Here is a 14,696-nt window from a genome sequence, read left to right on the forward strand (position 1 = left end):
AACATGGAGAGGCAGCGTTCAGTTACATATCTGGATCAAACTCCCAGTTCTTTTAAATCAAGGCTGAAGACTTTTCTGTTTGCTGCTGCCTTTGATAAAATCTAATTTGTACTGCACTGTAACTTTTATTCTCCTGCATTATCTGTCTTATGCTATTTTAGCTTATTTTTTATAATCAACTCTTTTTAATTGCATTTAAATGTCTTTTTTATAATGTATGAACTCAAGCAGCCAAGTGCATATTTTTATTATTATTAAATGCATATTTAAGGCCTCTTTTCAGGGCTCTCTTTTTAAAATGTGTCAGCTAGAAACATTAAAGAAAAAGGAAAAACAGCAATATGCGACTCTCTATGCTGTACTGTTTTGTGTATATTCTATGTCTGTGTATGTGTTTATATGTTTGTATTTTGATTGCTTTGCATTCATTAACAGACAACAAATATTGGCACTGAGCTGTGTTCAAGCCACTGGGGCTGAATAAAGTAATAAAAATGGAGTAATTTCAGTTTTTCTTGAACATTCTTGTGCTGTTACAGACGTTTCACCAGGAGTGTGTAAGGACAGATGGCCGTACCAAAGAGGTATGGAGAGACATTGTTCACAACTTCCTTTAATGGCTTATTTCAAAAATGTAATAATAAGAGAAGAAATTTTCAGAGGAGCAGAAGCAAAGTTTGTTTATTTCATCCTTCCATTCAAGATACATGGTATATACAGCTAAGGTATTATTTTCCCATTTATGCAAATACATTTTGACAACAGTGTATTTTGCATGGACTACTTTATGCTGCAAAGACAAGACATCTGGTAGCTTTTCAAAATACAGCTCAGGAAAATAAGTTGTCAATTCTTTTGGTTATCTTGTGACCTCTTTTGCTCTGTTAGACCTCTTTTATCAGGAGACCATAAGGACAGATGGCTCTTTCTACCATCTCCTGTTCGTCTCTAGATGATTTTCCTGCTGGGATGGGAACCAGCCAGTACTTGTCGTTGTTGTGTTTCTGTCTGTAGTTGGAGTTGATTCGATTCTGTAGAATCACTTTGTACTTCTTGCCATCCTTTTTGGAAGTGAATGTTTTGGCGTAGTGGATCGCCTCAGAGATGTACAGGGTCGAGTAAATCCCTCTGCCATACTTCTGACGTGGGCCTGGCTGTTGAATTCAAAAATGAGAATTTATCAGCTTTGAACGAACAAATATTATTTTTTACACTACAGTGATACCACTTCTGTTAGCAGAAATAAGTGTAATGAGTTTCCTAAGTTAAATCTAAAGGTAAGATTTTACTTTGAATCCCTATATTCAACATTTGTAAGCTGTATATAAACACTTAATAAGTGGTTTATAACACTAATATGTAATTGTCAACAAGTTTAAGTATTTATTAATTTTTTTGTTGACAATTGTAACTCATCCTGTGGGTTGCTGTGTAAACAGATAGTGAATAACAATATAGTAAAACACAGTTGTAATGATATAAAATATGTATTCATGGGAGAAGTTATGATTGCTTACAAATACTGCACATTGATAAACATTTAAAATTGTTATATATGTCTGCTTATAACTACATTATAGTGGGCTATAATATAATATATAATTATAAGATATTTATATACTGCTTATAAATGCTAAAAAAGGAGACCCAATAACAGAGGTAGCTGTCTCAAAACCCTAGCACATATATCAAGAACAATAAATAGATTGTGTGTGTCATACCATAATTATGTTGAAATTTAATGTGTAACTCAGGCAGTTACAGGGGAACGTGAATGTGTTACATCCTACTGCTTTAACACCGAAAATGATGACAAACCTTGTAGAATCCTTTGATAATGCCTTCAGCACCTTTCTTTGATGTCCCATGGTAGGACACAGGCCACTCCCCCGGCGCTGACTGGGTGCTGCGGTATCGGGTTCCCAGCCAGGCATTTCCATCATACTTATCCAGGACCTGTGACAAGATATTTACATATGACATCAGAGTTTTGGTTGGTCTTTTCAAGGATGAAGCAATGACGTTAAAGGGGACCTATTATGCTCATTTCCAATTCTATATTTTTATTCTGGGACTCCACTAGAACTTGTTTGGCAAAGTCTTGAATGTCACGGACATTCATTTGAATGTAAAAGTTCTACACTGCAGATTTAATACAGTAGATCACTTCATTGTTGGTTTGGCTCTGCACATGAGATTTGCTGACAAAATGCTGAGAAAATTGCCAGTTTGATCCTTTAAAGCCTAAATGCTACACTTAAGATTTACAGCTTGATGCTGATTTAAAGTTAAATCAAAACAAAGGCATATTTACCTTGAGGGCAAAATGGTACCAACCACATGGGCGTTCATACACCTCCTCTCCTCGGTGATAAGTCTTGGTGTCTTCAGCGAGGTGTAATCACAGTTGAATTGAGGGTCAAAGAATTCATCCTCGTCAATGAAATGATTCTTTCCTGTTGGTTTATCAAAAGTAGCGCCTCCTGCTAGTTCACCTCCTTGCAGAACGCTTTGCATGAGGGCAAAGTTGGATCTTGACACCTGGCTGTCATGTAAAGAGAGGAAATGCATTTTTAAAGCACATTGGTGGTCTGTAGTCATTTTGTGTGTTCAAAGCACATTCTGCAAATAGGACATGTACACTCTCATGACTGTTGAGTAAAATATGCTTAAAACCCTGGTGTGTACCATTTTCAGAGATACTGTCACAGTATAGATGTTAACAAAAATCCCATCTCTAGTAATTATCTGGTTTCATCTACATCCAAGACTGTAGGGATGAAATGCTTGATGAACAGCTGCTGCTATTGTGGTGCTCCTCCATAAAAGTCATCTCTGCAAACATCAACTTGTGATCCTTGTTTTTTTTGTTACATTGGCATTGCAGAGTGTACTCAAAGCTGCTAGTGCAACTTCTCTATCAACAATCTTGACAATTAGTTATAGTATCAAAAAAGTAGTAAAATTACTTCTTTGGAATAAAGGTGAGGTTGCTAAAGTTTTCTTGCTGGGTGCAAAATGGAAATGCAATAAGCTGACTGAGGAAGTAAAGCTCATATTTACAAGCAAACGCCTCCTGACATCATTAATATGAATTAGTTTATGATGCAGTTAATAAACAAAAGAACATTATTGTCAAGTTTACACACAAACTGCTGCATTGGTGTGGTGAATCAACAGATGACACTTGTCAGGTTGCATTCTGTTTTTTTTTTCACAGTTACTGGCAGGTGTTGTGAGAACACAGACTGTACATCTGGCACATAATTATGAAGCAGCTAAAGACCTGCAAGTATTGACCAAGATGAAAACAATCAATCCTGCTTCAAAGCTGTGGATACACATATATTTACTTTCATACAATTTGCCATGTAACCACACAAATATTTCTTCTTTTTTCATCATAGCTGACCAAAATTGTTTTGTTTTTTTGTTTGTTTTTGTTTTTGATTTATTCTGGTTCTTGTTTTTTTCTCTTCTCTTCCAATTGATCTGTTTTATAATTACTTTAAGTCTGAACTGAAGCTTGATATGCTACTTGTCTGTATAAAGTTTTGAAAAAAAAAAAGCTGTGGGGGCACATCATTTAAGAGTAGATTATGTTTTTTATGGCAAAAAAGGTGTCAAAAACCTTTCTGGCTCATGCATGGACTAAAATATAAATATATAACTAAAAACCAAAAATTCAAAATTGTATTTCTGTTGGATTATCATCAACATTCAGTGATGCTGGAACATCGTTCCAGAACAGCTATAATACACCTGAGAAATAGAAAAGTATGTGCAACCCACCAACCTGTTTATGCACATGTACATATTTATCTATTTCTATTGAGCAGTTTGGTTCGTATACAGACAAGTTGTTGCTCAGATAAATATTTATTAAACCAAAGGATGTGTTATACTGGTATCCATGTGACATTCAATCAGTACATTGTAAAAAAAAAAAAAAAGACTAAATAAAACATTTTTAAAAAAGAAAAAAAACATGAAACATTAATAACAACAAAATAAACTGAGGAAATAAATTGGAAAAAAGAAGGCAACAAACAAACTGAATAACCCCACCCCATCACCCTAACCCACCAAAGTTCCCTGTGTATTTTCACTCATTCACATTCTTTCATATTTGTGTGATACTGTGAAATGTTATAGATGAAAATTATAGCTCGTCTTCTAATTTTAAGATGCAAGGTATGTAATGAGGGGTTCCCAAATTCTATCAAATTGAGAGAGTTGTTTTTTAAAGCAAATCACATCTTCTTGAAGTGTTAATTAAGTCATCCAGCCACATCTTAACATTTGGGACTGATTAGGACACTAGTTTTATTTCATTGTGTAAGGATTTTTGATCTGGTTCTGGATTAGTGGTGATGACCTTGGAGATAATATAAAAAATTCCCGGCCCAAAGGGCTGGATTTTAGAACATTTGAAAAAACTGTGGCTGCTTCACATATACATTTATGATATATAGTGTAAAGATTTACATTGTGTAGAGCTTTAGTAGCAAATATAAAAAATAAATCAACCAATACAAAGAAGAAATAAGAACATTGGCCTGTTTCAACAAATTTTCAACATGCAAGCTGTGACTTGCAACATGAGATAATTTCCTCCTAAGCTGAACTAACCAAAAGAAACATTGTACAAACCCATGTAGAATTATGTGAGGGGACTGTAGGACTCAAATGTTTTTGCAATTTAGGAGTGATATTTAGTTGTGAAACAGGTCTCAGGAATACTACACTTCTCTGGCACAACTGCAGCTTCAGAGACAGAGCACACCTTGATTCTATACAGTCACTTTTCTGCTATATCCTGTTCGAGAGGATATTTTGTATGCCTTTAGACACCTTCAGTGACAGCAATTGAAGGAATTGTTATCCTCTTAGCTACATTTCAAAGAATGTCAACCCTTTGAATGGGCAGAGGAATGAGGACGATTATGTACCAAATCTGAGGATGACTAACATTGTTCCAGAACAGCTATAATACACCTGAGAAATACACCCCGTCTGCAACTTGTAAACATCTTGCCAGCAAACTGTCTGACAGTTACTTTCATTTCTGATCAAATAGTGAAAAACTTTTCAGCTACTCTAGATGGCATTTCTCTGGCCACCAGCTCCACCATAAGAAATCTGGGAGTTATCTTTGATCAGAATATGTCCTTAAACTCCCACATAAAACAAATGTCAAGGACCGCCTTTTTTCACTCAGGTAACATTACAAAAATCAGGCATATCCTGTCTCAAAAAGATGCAGAAAAACTAGTCCACGCATTTGTTACTTCTTGGCTGGGTTATTGCAATTCCTCATTATCAGGCTGCCCTAACAAGTCTCTAGAGACTCTCCAGCTGGTCCAGAATGCAGCTGCATGTGTACTGACAAAAACTAGAAAGAGATCATATTTCTCCCATTTTAGCTTCACTGCATCGGCTTCCTGTAAAATCCAGAATTGAATTTAAAATCCTTCTCCTCACCTACAAAGCCCTTGATGGTCAGGCACCATCATATCTTGAAGAGCTCATAGTACCCTATTACCCCACTAGAACACTGTGCTCTAAGAATGCAGGCTTACTTGTGGTTCCTAGTTTCTCTGAAAGTATAATGGGAGGCAGAGCCTTTGGCTATCAGGCTCCTCTCCTGTGGAACCATCTTCCAGATTCGGTCCGGGGGGGGGAGCTTTTTAGTTTTCATGGACGTGTTGGACAATTTTGCCCAAAACATGCTTGGGGCATTAAACAGGAAGTTGTTGTAACTCGGCTTTACATTGTCCAATCTGCCACAAATTTCTCATGCTTGATAAGAGTCAAGGCCTGAACACATCTAAATGTCAATGTTGAGTAATCAAAATCATAGCGCCACCTACTGACTACAGGAAGTCGGCCTTATGTGAGAAATGTCATCTGATTTATATAAAAATTACATGGTGTGGTCTACACATGATGTACAGCAACATGACGTATAATTTGTGGGTGTTCTCTAGCACCACATACTGGACACAGGAAGTGACAGTTATCTCCTACATGTCAATTCAATTCAATTCAATTCAATTCAATTCAATTTTATTTATATAGCACCAACAACAAGAGTCATCTCAGGGCACTTCTCACATAGAGCAGATCTAGACTGTACTCTTTAATTTACAGAGACCCAACAATTCCCCCATGAGCAAGCACTTCCACAGGAGAGGAGCCTGATAGCTGAAGGCTCTGCCTCCCATTTTACTTTTGAAGACTGTAGGAACCACAAGTAAGCCTATGCTCTGGGAGTGTGTTCTAGTGGGGTAATAGGGTACTATAAGCTCTTTAAGATATGATGGTGCCTGACCATTAAGAGCTTTGTAGGTGAGGAGAAGGATTTTAAATTCAATTCTGGAATGAATATTAAAAAGACAAATACATCTGATTGACAAGAGCCAATAGTCATGAAAATGTATATCCATGTCAGGTGCCCTCTGGTAAATGTATTGCTGTATCGTGTTGCTCTGCAAGAACAGCATTTCGACTGTGGCATAGTTTAAGTAGTTTAACTGTGGCACACCCCAACATGTGCAAAGGCGCAAGGACCCAATCATTGCTACTTGCAGCTTAAATTATTATTATTTGCATTTTTGAGGGCCTTGGGATGCTTGAAAACTCATGAAAATTGGCACACATGTCAGAAAATTGCAAAGTTCTGTAGTGAGTGGGCTCAGGGGTGGCCAGCGGGCTCCACAGTGCCCCCAAACACAGGGTTATGTTGAGATAAAGTTGCTTGGATGTTCATGAAATTCATGGGGTTACTTGCTTTCATCATTCTGGTCATGAAACATATTTTTGAGGATTTTTTTGCCGGACAGGAAGTTAGCCATTTTGGATTCTGAGAAGCAGTGTAACTTGATATCGGATATGGGTCTAGGGCATGGGTGTGGCAAAATGGCTCGAGGGTGCCCCCTAGAAAATTTCAAAGTCCAAGCCCCACCTTTAAATTTGATGATGATGCAGATGTACCTTCTCCAGACTTTAAAAAAAGCCTCTTGGAGCCATACCCTAAGTCCAACAGGAAGTCAGCCATTCTGAATCTATTTTGCATTTTTTTACGCAAAGTGAAGCCATTGACGGGTATTGTATTTTAATGAACTCTAAGAGATTTAACCCAAGCGACTTCATCTAAAGTCGTTTGCGATGCTTAGTTGCAAATCTTTTTAGTTTTCATGGAACATCCTTGCCACGGTGTGCTGGACAATTTTGCCCAAAACATGTCTGGGGCTTTAAACAGGAAGTTGTTGTAACTTGACTGTCCAATCTGACCCAAATTTCTCATGTTTGATAAGAGTCCAGGCCTGAACACATCTACATGTCAATATTGACTCATGGTCATAGCACCACCTACTGACAACAGGAAGTCAGCCTTAGATGACAAACATCATCTTATGTACATGAAATTTACATGGTGTGGTCTACACATGATATACAGCAACATGACATATAATTAGTGGAAGTTCTCTAGCGCCACATAGTGGACACAAGAAGTGATAGTTATTTCCTGCATGCAATGTCCAATATTCATGAAAATGTATATCCATGCCAGTTTCCCTCTGGTAAATGTATTGCTGCATTAATATTGCTCTTATATAGTATTGTCTATGGGCAACAGGAAATGAAGTCTAAATGACACATAGTTCATTAAATGTAAACACAATTTCTAATAAATCATCTGCAGCACCACGTACTGCACACATGAAATAATAATTTACTCATTCACACAATGTCTGATGATCCTGAAAATTCAGAGCCATGTCAATAGACCTCCAGTAGCAATTCCATGGCTGCCGCTCCCTCCAATGCACACAAGGGCCTGTTCATCACTGCTTGCAGCTTTAATAATAAAAGTAATAATAATAATAATAATAATAATAATAATAATAAGTAGTAGTAGTAGTAGTAGTAGTAATAGCAGCTAGTTGTATGTACATCATATAATTTTGTACAATGCGTGTACGTCTAATGGGGAGAACGAGGTAAAGCGAGCCATCCCCTTTATCTAGGTAACCATACACAAAAGTAATCATTTGACCAAAAATTAAGAAAGTATAGTTCACATTACTTAATCCATCTTCAACTCAAGCACATGGAGAGAGTGGTAAGCAAAACAGAGTAAAAAAATCATTTTTGTCATGCAAAGTGAATTCATCATGTTACTAAAGTTATCAGTCTTATATCTTAATTAAAATAGATATGTTTTAGACATTATTACATGTTAGTTTATGTTGTTAGCTACAAAATAAGGTCATAAACTTAGCATAATTGTGGATCTGAGCCACTGTGTGAAACAGTTTTGTCAAAATGGAGGTTGTGGGGTAAAACGTGCCAGTGATGTTGGGGCATGTTGAGTCAGTGGCTCAATTTATCCCCCAAAACTATTTTCTGATATTCTAGAGACTAGAGACACTGTTCATGTTAATGTTTGATCACTGTTACAAGTGTTACAATGTTGATGAATAAATACCTAATTGCTGATTAATGTTAAGTTTAAGCCACACACAATCATACTGTACATACAGACAGGTGACATATTAAAGGAAAAACCAACATTAAGTGTCTTAGTGAGGTGTTGGGTCACCACGTGCCGACCGAATAGCTTCAGTGTGCCTTGACATTGATTCTACAGTCTCTGAACTCTTCAGGAGGGATGAACACCATTCTTCAAAAATATATTCCCTCATTTAGTGTTTTGATGATGGTGGTGGAGAGCGCTGTCTAACACGTCAGTCTTAAATCTCCCATAGATGTTCAGTTGGGTTGAGATCTGGTGACTGTGAAGGTCATAGCATATGATTCACATCATTTTCATACTTATCAAACCATTCAGTGACCACTCGTTCCTTATGGAACTGTCACTGTCATCCTGGAAGAGACCACTCCCTTCAGGATAGAAATGTTTCATCATAAGATAAAGGTGATCACTCAGAACAACTTTGTATTGATTTGCAGTGATGCTTCCCTCTAAGGGGAGAAGTGGACCCAAACCATGCCAGCAAAATGCCCCCCAAAGCATAACAGAGCCAACAGAGCCACCAGATCCCCTCACTGTAGGGGTCAAGCATTAAGATCTGTACCGGTTTTTCCTTTAATTTGTTACCTGTCTGTATACACGAAAACACATTTACACACAAATTATTTCTGTAGCTAACACACAAAGCTCACAGTGTAATATTTACTGAAAATGTTATGTCACAAGGTGGAAAACAGCACACAAACACATGATTTTAATTAAAAATATGAGTTTTTGCTTTTGTTTAATTTGTGGCATTAATAAAGTTCAAAATTATCTCAAATTATTTGATTTTGTGACATTTTCATATCAGTATTTAATGGTAGCACTAATTACCTCTAGAGTGCTCAATTTACCCCATCCACATGTTCATTTTACCCCTACCTTGGGGCAAGTTGGGCCATCGGACTAACTTTTTTTGATGGGTCACTGTTCTAAAACCGTAATAATAAAATAATTTGTTTTAATTTCCATGGGTACACAACAACCTGAGGTATATATAGTAACTATTATTTGAAACAAATACACTTTTATTTTGCAGTAAAATCATCAAATGTAAAAAGTGGCTCGTGTTACCCCGTTCTCCCCTATGGGGCTATGAGAGAGAGTGGTTGCACAAGAGATTGGCTCCTGAGTACATCTCAAACTTGGACCTAAAAAGTGGGACATTTTGCAAAATAACCTTCAAATAATCTTCAGAAAAGACTCTAAAGAAGAGGTAACAGGATAAATCAGCAAGAACAGAAGAGAAAGCTAGCTGTCATCTGCTAACTGTTACCTGCCTCTGTTATCAACATTCCAAAGGAGAAGCTGCACTGAGGAAATTAACAGAAGAGTTATTGTGTGAAGTCAAGAAGAGAAATCAAGGGGTCCTTGTTGGTGGTATTTTCTCTCTCTCTCCATGAACTGGTGTGATGGTGGCGCAACCGACGTTTGCAGCAGCCTCACCTAGTTCTGACTTTGAAGTGTCTTTATCCATGTCTACATCAATGTCAGTGTCATCATATGGAGTGCAAGAGAAATATGTCCATGACTGTCAGTTTCTTTTGGACATTCGTGACAAAAACTTTTGCTACGAAAAATACTGGCTGGAAGCTAAATCAGCTTAGAACTCTTGGTCTGCTACACTCAGTGGACCCAAAGGAGACCACGGCCTTGCTGCACTGGAGAGGGAACATCTAAAGTGGTGCAACAGGATGTGGAGGCAGGGCAGCCGCAGGGGAGTGCAAGCTAGGTTAACTGTTAACCCATACAAACCATTTGATCCAACAATCATGTTGCCTAATGTTCTCTGGACAGCAAAATAGATTATATAACTCCCCATTAGTGCTGGTCACTTGTTGACATGCAAAAGCTGTCTACATTTAACTGAGACATGTACTTTTCTCTCTAAATGCACTTTAATGTACTGTGCTGCTAACTGCTTGTTCTTTGTTTTTTGTTTTTTCTCTTGGAATGTATATGTTCTTATAATTTTTTTAAAGGGAATTTTTTGATATACAATATCTCTTTATCCTTTCTGTTGTTGTTGCACTGCTGTGGGCTAAGAGGAACAGCATTTCGATTTTTTGTGTATGCAAATATACAAGAAAATGATCTTGAATCTTGAATCTTGGTCTAGGCACCAGAAAAGGTGCAGAACACTCCAATCAATCAATCACTCAATCAGTAATCAATGTACTAGTAATAAATGTACATTTATTACTAATAAATGTACATTTATTACTAGTATTGGTGGTAGTAATAGTAATATCAGTAAACAGTCAAACTGCATAATTTAAATCTTTGTACTACTCCTGTATTTACTCCTGTATGACACCTCAGGGCCTGTATTAATCAAGTAAACAGCTGTTCCTCCATTACTTCTGTTTCTGCTGAACTGATCTTTAGATTATTAGATGGTCAGTTTGCACCACTTAGTGGAGATAGTAGACATCAGTTTGATTTTAATCTCCCATCAGTAGTGAAAAATGCAGGGAGTGTCAGAACTGGTCAGACAACTTTGATCAACTTGACTGAGGTTCATTTTATTCTCAGACACTTTTATAAGAAAGTGATTTACATGATGTATGGATTAAACTGAACAGTGATATACACAACAGTAAAATGATTATTATTATTATTATTAGTAGTAGTAGTAGTAGTAGTAGTAGTAATAGTAGCTTTAGTTGTATGCACATCTTATCATTTTTTGGTTATTGTTGCTGTTTATTGCTTGTAAGCCCATATGTTCTGGGCACCAGAAAAGGTGCAGAACACTCCAATCAATCAATCACTCAATCAGTAATCAATGTAATAGTAATACTAGGAATAAATGTACATTTATTCCTAGTATTGGTGGTAGTAGTGGTGGTAGTAGCAGTAAACAGTCAAATTGCATAATTTAAATCTTTGTATTACTCCTGTATTTAAGTATAATTTTGACACCTCAGGGCCTGTATTAATCAAGCAAACGGCTGCTCCCCCATTACTTCTGTTTTTGCTAAACTGATCTTTAGGGCATTAGATAGTCCATTTGCACCATCTAGTGGAGATAGTAGAACTACGTCATCTGATGTGTGATGATTTCTGTGACACTGACTGGTTAGACTGGTTTTCATGTCACACTGATGTTTTTTAGACTTGAACTGTGAGTGATGTGACGGTGTCCTTGGATCAAATGCACACAGACAACAGGACTGACGAGAGAGAATGAGCAGCTTCTTCTCTTTCAATGTGTCCTCTATGCATGAAGGTGGCAAGTGTCTGTAAGTTGACTTGAAGTGAGTTCAGCAGGTGAGAATCCTACCAGAGAAATCTGTAAATGTCTGATGAACGTGATCACTTTGATCACATTGTGTTGTATCACTGTTTAACTGTACATCTCGAATGTTTCTTGATGCTGATTGGCTGTTTCAAAAATATCTATTTAATATGTGCATTGACAGATATTCTTCAGTTTTCTGTCTAAGTTGAAGTACAATTATTTCAGAGTGATTTACATGTATCACTGTTAGTGATTAGTAGGTAAAACCAACATCAGTTTCATTTTAATCTCCCATCAGTAGTGAAAAATGCAGGGAGTGTCAGAACTGGTCAGACAACTTTGATCAACTTGACTGAGGCTCATTTTATTCTCAGACACTTTTATAAGAAAGTGATTTACATGATGTATGGATTAAACTGAACAGTGATATACACAACAGTAAAAGGTGCTATTATTATTATTATTATTACTACTACTAGTAGTAGTAGTAGTAGTAGGAGTAGTAGTAGTAGTAGTCCTGTACGACACCTCAGGGCCTGTATTAATCAAGTAAACAGCTGCTCCTCCATTACTTCTGTTTCTGCTGAACTGATCTTTAGATTATTAGATGGTCAGTTTGCACCACTTAGTGGAGATAGTAGACATCAGTTTGATTTTAATCTCCCATCAGTAGTGAAAAATGCAGGGAGTGTCAGAACTGGTCAGACAACTTTGATCAACTTGACTGAGGTTCATTTTATTCTCAGACACTTTTATAAGAAAGTGATTTACATGATGTATGGATTAAACTGAACAGTGATATACACAACAGTAAAATGATTATTATTATTATTATTATTAGTAGTAGTAGTAGTAGTAGTAGTAGTAGCTTTAGTTGTATGCACATCTTATCATTTTTTGGTTATTGTTGCTGTTTATTGCTTGTAAGCCCATATGTTCTGGGCACCAGAAAAGGTGCAGAACACTCCAATCAATCAATCACTCAATCAGTAATCAATGTAATAGTAATACTAGGAATAAATGTACATTTATTCCTAGTATTGGTGGTAGTAGTAGTGGTAGTAGCAGTAAACAGTCAAATTGCATAATTCAAATCTTTGTATTACTCCTGTATTTAAGTATAATTTTGACACCTCAGGGCCTGTATTAATCAAGCAAACGGCTGCTCCTCCATTACTTCTGTTTCTGCTGAACTGATCTTTAGGTTATTAGATAGTCCATTTGCACCATCTAGTGGAGATAGTAGAACTACGTCATCTGATGTGTGATGATTTCTGTGACACTGACTGGTTAGACTGGTTTTCATGTCACACTGATGTTTTTTAGACTTGAACTGTGAGTGATGTGACGGTGTCCTTGGATCAAATGCACACAGACAACAGGACTGACGAGAGAGAATGAGCAGCTTCTTCTCTTTCAATGTTTCCTCTATGCATGAAGGTGGCAAGTGTCTATAAGTTGACTTGAAGTGAGTTCAGCAGGTGAAAATCCTACCAGAGAAATCTGTAAATGTCTGATGAACATGATCACTTTGATCACATTGTGTTGTATCACTGTTTGACTGTACAGCTCAAATGTTTCTTGATGCTGATTGGCTGTTTCAAAAATATCTATTTAATATGTGCATTTACAGATATTCTTCAGTTTTCTGTTTAAGTTAAAGTACAATTATTTCAGAGTGATTTACATGTATCACTGTTAGTGATTAGTAGGTAAAACCAACATCAGTTTCATTTTAATCTCCCATCAGTAGTGAAAAATGCAGGGAGTGTCAGAACTGGTCACACAACTTTGACCAACTTGACTGAGGCTCATTTTATTCTCAGACACTTTTATAAGAAAGTGACTTACATAATGTATGGATTAAACTGAACAGTGATATACACAACAGTAAACGGTGCCATTATTATTATTATTATTATTATTATTATTAGTAGTAGTAGTAGTAGTAGTAGTAGTAGTAGTAGTACTAGTAGTAGTAGTGGTAGTAGTAGTAGTAGTAGTGGTAGCTTTAGATGTATGTACATCTTATCATTTTTTGGTTATTGTTGCTGTTTATTGCTTGTAAGCCCATATGTTCTGGGCACCAGAAAAGGTGCAGAACACTCCAATCAATCAATCACTCAATCAGTAATCAAAGTACAAGTAATATTAGTAATAAATGTGCAGTTACTACTAGTATTGGTGGTAGTAGTAGTGGTAGTAGCAGTAAACAGTCAAATTGCATAATTTAAATCTTTGTATTACTCCTGTAATCAAGCAAATGGCTGCTCCTCCATTACTTCTGCTGAACTGATCTTTAGGTTATTAGATAGTCAATTTGCACCATAGTGGAGATAGTAGAACTACACCATCTGATGTGTGATGATTTCTGTAACACTGGTTTCTGGTTTTCACGTCCCGTTGACGTTTTTTTAGACTTGGACTCTGAAGTTATGAAGGTATGACGGCGTCCTCAGATTAAATGCACACAGACACCAGACCTGACAGAGAATGAGCAGCTTCTTCTCTCCCAATGTTCCCTGTATGCATGAAGGTGGAAAGTGTCTGTAAGTTGACTTGAAGTGAGTTCAACAGGTGAGAATCCTACCAGAGAAATCTACAAAAGTCTGATGAACACGATCACTTTGATCACATTGTGTTGTATCACTGTTTGTGTGTACAGCTCAAATGTTTCTTCATGCTGATTGGGTGTTTCAGAAATATGTATTTAATTCTTGCAGGTATAAATATTGAGGTTTTTTTAATCTAAGTAAAACAACACTTATTTTAGAATAATTTACATGTATCACTGTTGTGGATGATTACCAGGTAAAATCAGCAGCAGTTGTATTTTAATCTCCCATCATCAGTGTGAAAATGCAGGAAGTATCAGAACTGGTCGGAAAGCTTTGATCAACTTGACTGATG

The sequence above is a fragment of the Thunnus maccoyii genome, chromosome 5 (assembly GCF_910596095.1).
Source record: "Thunnus maccoyii chromosome 5, fThuMac1.1, whole genome shotgun sequence".
NCBI classification, from domain to species: domain Eukaryota; kingdom Metazoa; phylum Chordata; class Actinopteri; order Scombriformes; family Scombridae; genus Thunnus; species Thunnus maccoyii.